We start from the raw sequence: 6165 nt of genomic DNA, 5'->3' as shown, positions 1-6165 counted from the left end.
TTGTATTAATCTCTGGGCTCTGGCTTATTCTCCTGGGGTTGCATGCAGTATAATTAGGGGATAGAAATACATGAAGGGGGGGAAGGAATGGGACTAATTAAGGTAAGCTATCTCAAACCTGTCCTCATCCTTTTTAAACCATCTAAAAATACGCACATGGTGTGGCTGTTCAGCGTGCTGCCCTTCAAGGAGAAAGGAGCCAGACGCAGTAATTGGGAGGTCTGGACTCCTGCTACTGGGGTGCCCCGCTCTTCAGGAAACCTATTTTCCACACCAAAATTGATCCTGCAAGGTTGTTATCTTATAATGCACACGTAGAGAGAGATGCTTGGAGGCCTCGGGGTATAGAATATCAGGGCCCTTAACAACTTTGGCAGTGCATTATGGGATGCCATACCCCAATCTTGAGCCACTTGATGCTGATATGGAATTAACATGAAAAAGAAAACCAAATATCTAAGCACGAGTTCATTAAACAGTGGGGGAGGAGAACCTGGACAAAGTAAACATGTAAAATTAGGTTTCATGACATCCAAACTGAAATTACCTCTGGCTTTCTCACTTCCTATGTATGTTTGGGACAGGAGATTGGAATACAGCTAGGACTTTTATTTAACTATCCCAAGCCCACTTTTGTTCCCCAGCAGACAAATTCCAGGCAGGCTGAATAAATAAAGTCATTTGTACATAATTGCAAGTGCTTCTTTGACATTTCCCCGTACATTTTAAGGGCACTGCCTGCACGTTTGGGGCCAGTGAATAATTTAGTGCTGTTTGACATAAATTCCGTGGGTCAATTATTCAGTAAGTGCATTAATGCCTTCTGACTTTTAAAGAAGCGTGTTAGATTTTTGGCAGGCGTATCGCGTTACATCACTTCTTCCCTCTTCGGCTGCGTGGTGGAGAATGCTAATGCAATCCAACAATGTCACTTGACAATGTTATCCAAACAACAATTAAACATTCTTCAAAGCTTCTTCACAAACCCCGATTGTGTATCCCTAGACCTGTATCTATCTAGCAAAGCCTTGACAAGTCTTGTTGGCTGATGCTGATGGGAGTTGAGGTCCTAAAACATCAGAAGGGCACCAGGTTGTTGAAGGCTGATCTAGGCATTTATCAGAAAGAGAACACACCACAGTATTTGACCAGCCTTTATAAATATGACAGGTTTAACATAGCCCCACCAATCTTATCTCGTGCTAATTTTAAATAGCATCCTCAAAGTACATGGAAGGGAAGGTGTCTCCTGATGCGAAGCAGAAATTCTCTTACATGGGACATGTTCCGAAATGTACCACAGGATAAAGACACAGATCCCCTGGTTTTTATGCCTTTTTCTGTAACTCTCATCCCACCTACTTTGTGCTTCTCAGTATTTTTAATTGTCAGGATTCCTCCTGACTGCCATCATATGGGTGGCTCTGACTCACAACGGATTGCCTCCAAACTAGACTTAGCAGATGGCCGTCTCTAGGCCGAAAGAGCTCACATTTGTAATTGCTGCTAGTGTGAGAAAGAAGGGAAGAGTGAGGGAATAGTCATGCCATCAGAAATGTCCGTCTTTTCTCTTCCCCTCCATTATACACTGTAAAAACTATGGTGTCATCCTAGTGCTGACATAACAGGAACCGTGGCAGGGGAAAAAAGGAGTGTGAAATTATCCATACATTTCATCAGGTGAGGCCAAAGAAGCCCTGATATGCAGGGAGCTGTTTGGCAGTTGCCAACTTCTGTCAATGCTATGGAGATGATGACGACGATTGTTGTTGTTGTTTTATTATTTCTACCCCACCCATCTGGCTGGGTTGCCCCAGCCACAATAGATAGATAGATAGATGATAGATAGATAGATAGATAGATAGATAGATAGATAGATGATAGAATAGTCATTAATTAGCATGGGGGTGGGGGTGTTCACTAACAAATCCAAAATGGAGCAACTATTGTTAGCTGCACCAGCAGATATCACTGCTTGTTATAACAGTAAGAAAATATCGCATTGGAGTGATTGCCTCAATGAAGATATGGGGCATAGATCAGTCACCATGAAGTGATATGTTCCAAATAAGCTTGCAAAGGGAAGCCCATGATTAATGGGTTTAGTGCTCTAATCAACTGAGGTTTTAGCATCAATATTTTGTAACTTCATTACCAGTGAGAACTACATCACATTACATACTCAAGAAAGAGACAGAGATGTCTTAATCCAAAGGGCTGTAGACCTCCAAAATGAAGAGTTTCGACTCTACGTACACAACCAAATTTGTGCATAGGGCTTTACAGCAGGAGTGGGGAACTCTCCAGATATTATGGGACCCCAACTTTCATTGCCCCAGCCAGCCTGGCTGATGGTCAGGAGTGATGGGGGTTGTACTTCCATACATGTTCTGCATGATAGTGAAACTAATGAACACCTCCCACTGCTTTGAGATTGCTATCCATACACTGAAATCTCAAAACTACAACATTAAACGTTCACATAATGAAAGAAGTTCATTAACAAAATCTGTTTATTTTAATGTATTGCACACAAATCCCAAAATATTGGCTAGAGGTTGATAGATTAGCAGACCAATCTAGGCAGATGTAGGTCCCATTATTCAATTGGATTTTGTGCTAGATATAGGATTGCAGATTTAATGTGATATAACTTTAGAATAAAATATACGTGTATTAAACAGCTACTCATTTTTTTCCAAAAAGTATTGTTAATTTTTAAAATATTTCCTTGCTATGTGGAAATTCAGAACACAACAGCCTTTTTGACAGATGGCATAATCAGTAGCTGAAAGGACCATAGATTCTTACAGAAATCAACACTAGCGATTTTCAAGCATGGCTATCTTTTTACACAAATACCAGAACTCGGAGCAAATATACCAACTAAATTTTCAAAAAAAATATTTCAATGGCCACAATCCAACAAAAGTTAATTACTTTTATCCCCCATTGATTTCTATGGCAGAGTTAAGCGCACATGCATAAATCTCTTCTATTGGAATCAAGGGGACTTAGATTGCCTTAGCATTTGGAATTGTGCTCCATAAAAATGGAAAAAAAGTATTTTAGCACATTAATTTTCAACTGAATAAATTATTCATATGTAAATAAATCAAACAAATCAATCCTATATTTTTATTTTAAGGTAATTTAAGTTGCCTGGTTTGGCACAAAACACACCTGACTTCCACATTATGCATAGATTTTAGTCCATCTTTCATTTTAATGGTGTTTTGTTTCTCAATTCCTTATGGATTTAAGAAAAGAAAAACTCTTCATTCACCCACCCACCCACCCACTAAGTTGCTTCGATTTAAGGCTACATCACACAGCTAAAACATTTTGAAAAGATCATTGTAATAAAAATAACCAGCAAAGATCAAAGCAGTACTGAAGACTTAATTGACACATGTAACTTTATCTTCTGCTCTGGTTATAGAGGAAGAAGCCAGCTTAGGAAAAGAATGTATTCCCACTGGGTGCAAAACAGGGAGTGTGACAGGTGCAAGAGGCTTATGAATCATGGTATTTCTAGCCAAGCAGATCCCTTTTATTTCAGGGCAAAACAGCAAGCAGTTTTGTTTAGTTCTCGAGCAAGGAAAACAGGAAATTGTAAAACATTAAGCTTTAGGACAGAAAATAGAAGTTCCTTTGCTTCCTCCTCCCACATGGCTTTTATGCATGGTGACTGCAGTTTCAGAATCGGTGGTGAAGACACAATATGAGTGGACTATGTTGTGCTATTCTTGCTACTGTTTTTGTCACACACCCAGGACATCTGAATTGCATTTCATGTATTGCGAATTCTGCAAGGCTTTTCTGCCAATAAAATTTTACTTAGGCACTTCCAATCAGTGTAGAGCAGGGAGAGGTTTTCAGCACAGTACTACATCCATGCAATGACTTGGATGGAATCTACACACATATAAAAAACCGTTCTGAAAATGCTTTTTTTTAGTGTGTTTTTTTTAAAAAAAATACATTGAATTTTCCATAAGGCTCGCCATCTAGTGTCACATTGTATATTGGACTTAAAACACACTTAAAACGTTTTATTTGCAGCTATACACCGAGTCCTTGGTCTGTGTGAACATACAGAGCTGGTGCACAAGGCCCACAATTTCTTATCATTTGATCATGCCCATGCCTGAGGACCCTCAGATGCCTTTGTGAACTGAATCTGTAGAACATTGTTGTGTTTGATGGAAGGGGAGTGGGTATGAAATTTCTGTTTGTGGCCCTTTATTTGTCCTGGTTCATTCACATAAGTCACCACTTGGCACTACATTCTTAAAGTGGTTATTCTGAATGTGTGAAGGGCACTAGCCCACGGCTTCAGTAACCTGCAATAAGAGTTGTTAGTGCAAATCAACACCATGTTTTCATCTTCAGCCAATTGACAGGAGTACACTTTCCCCTTCTGATCATTGATAGTGTTTTGGCATCTCTCTCATCTTTGACACCCCAGAATATGCCAGACCTTTCCCTTGGGAGCAGACGTGTGTCCATGGAGAGATGGACTGACTTCATTCTTGTATGGTCTACCTCCTACCCACCCGAGAGCTCCTATTTGGGAACTAAAAATGCATATCAATTTCACTTATTTATAGTTTCAATGTCCCACTGCTTGCAGTCATAATTCATTTCACAGGGACAAACCTCAGCATGTGGCTCAAGGATACTTAAAAGACTTTGACCTGTCACAGTCACACCTTTTGCATTTTATTTATCTTTCTCATCTGTGAATAAGAACAAGCAGCTTCAGCAGCGACTATGGCACCAACTTTGTAGCGGAGCATCCAGCAGCAACATTTAGCAACCATCATTTCCACATCCATTCCTTCAAAGTTAATTCTGCGACAAGCAGGGCCAGCAACAAAACATTGCGGCGTGGAGTGCAGTAGTTTCTCTTCCCACTTAGTTTTCTCACCTCGGCCCTGTCAGTCAGCATTTCGTGCCCTCCAAGCATGCTCAGTCCTCATTGGTCTGTTTTCCCCCTAAAGTTTTTCACACTTCTGCTAATTTGGCATTCCTCCAAATCTGCTAATGCCTTTAACATTCTGTGTGGGTGGTACCTTTTGGCTAGGTAGGCAGTGACACTCAGCCTGACTGTTGGAAATAAAATGAATTTGCTAGGACGGTATTTCTGTGTACATCTGCCTGAGAGAGGAGTATTGAACTATTGAACTAATGCTTCTTTTTGAAATGTGTTTATGATTTGAAGGGCAAAGTTTACTTCCCATGTTGAATATGCCACTTTCAGGACAGGTGCATCTCTAGCCAGTCCAGAAGTCTAGTCCATATGCTTGCAGCCCTTCCAACTTTGTATATATCATACAGCATATCTGAACATTTATTAGTCTTGTTCAGGTAAATGAATGCAGATAATTGAGTGCAGGATTGAAGCCAAAATAACCAGAGCAGGAAAGCTGGAAAATTCAAAAGTTAATGTATACTAAAGATCATTAAATTAAGGGTTTGTCAGCTTTTAAATGCAAGGGGTAGGGAGAATAAGGTTTGTGTGATTTTAATAGCTACATGGCAAGTGGAAATTCAACAGCTGAATCTTATCCTGGCATGCAGATGCAGTAATGGGGTAGAAATTTCAGCAAGTCACACAGCTCTGAAAAGCACAGTAGTCCTGACAGAAGAAGAAAAAAGATAGCAAGCTTAATTTAAGGTGACATTTCAGTGCCCCTCCCCAACACCACATGAAGGAAAACTGTTAGAATGAATACATTTCCCACTGTAAGAAAAGGGTCTCTCAAGTTTAAGGTCATATCAGCACCTCACAAAATGATACAATAAATAAATACATTTGTCACACACTCAATATTTTGAGTGCAGTGTGATTTGTTGCTAAAGGAAAGCTGCTTCAATGAGTTACTCTCTTTTCATTTTACTGACCTTTCAAAAACAACAACACATTTTTGTACACAGGTCACAAGCATGGCTCCTATTGTGTTTTGGTTTGATCTAAAGCCAACAAACAGCCCTTGAGAAAAGATTAAATAGTAATCAGTATTTAATTCCTTTTATGGCTTGATGATGAGAAATGTTCACCCCACCTCAAATTAGTAAGTAATGAATGTCAACTGAGACTGCCAAATGGCACCAACTTTCTTTCAGAGAATCCAGCAACATACAAGTTCATGACGGAGC

The sequence above is a fragment of the Podarcis bocagei genome (assembly GCF_964188305.1).
Source record: "Podarcis bocagei genome assembly, chromosome: 3".
Classification (NCBI taxonomy): Eukaryota; Metazoa; Chordata; class Lepidosauria; order Squamata; family Lacertidae; genus Podarcis; species Podarcis bocagei.
The sequence above is the reverse complement of the archived record's forward strand: the minus strand, read 5'-3'. Positions refer to the sequence as shown.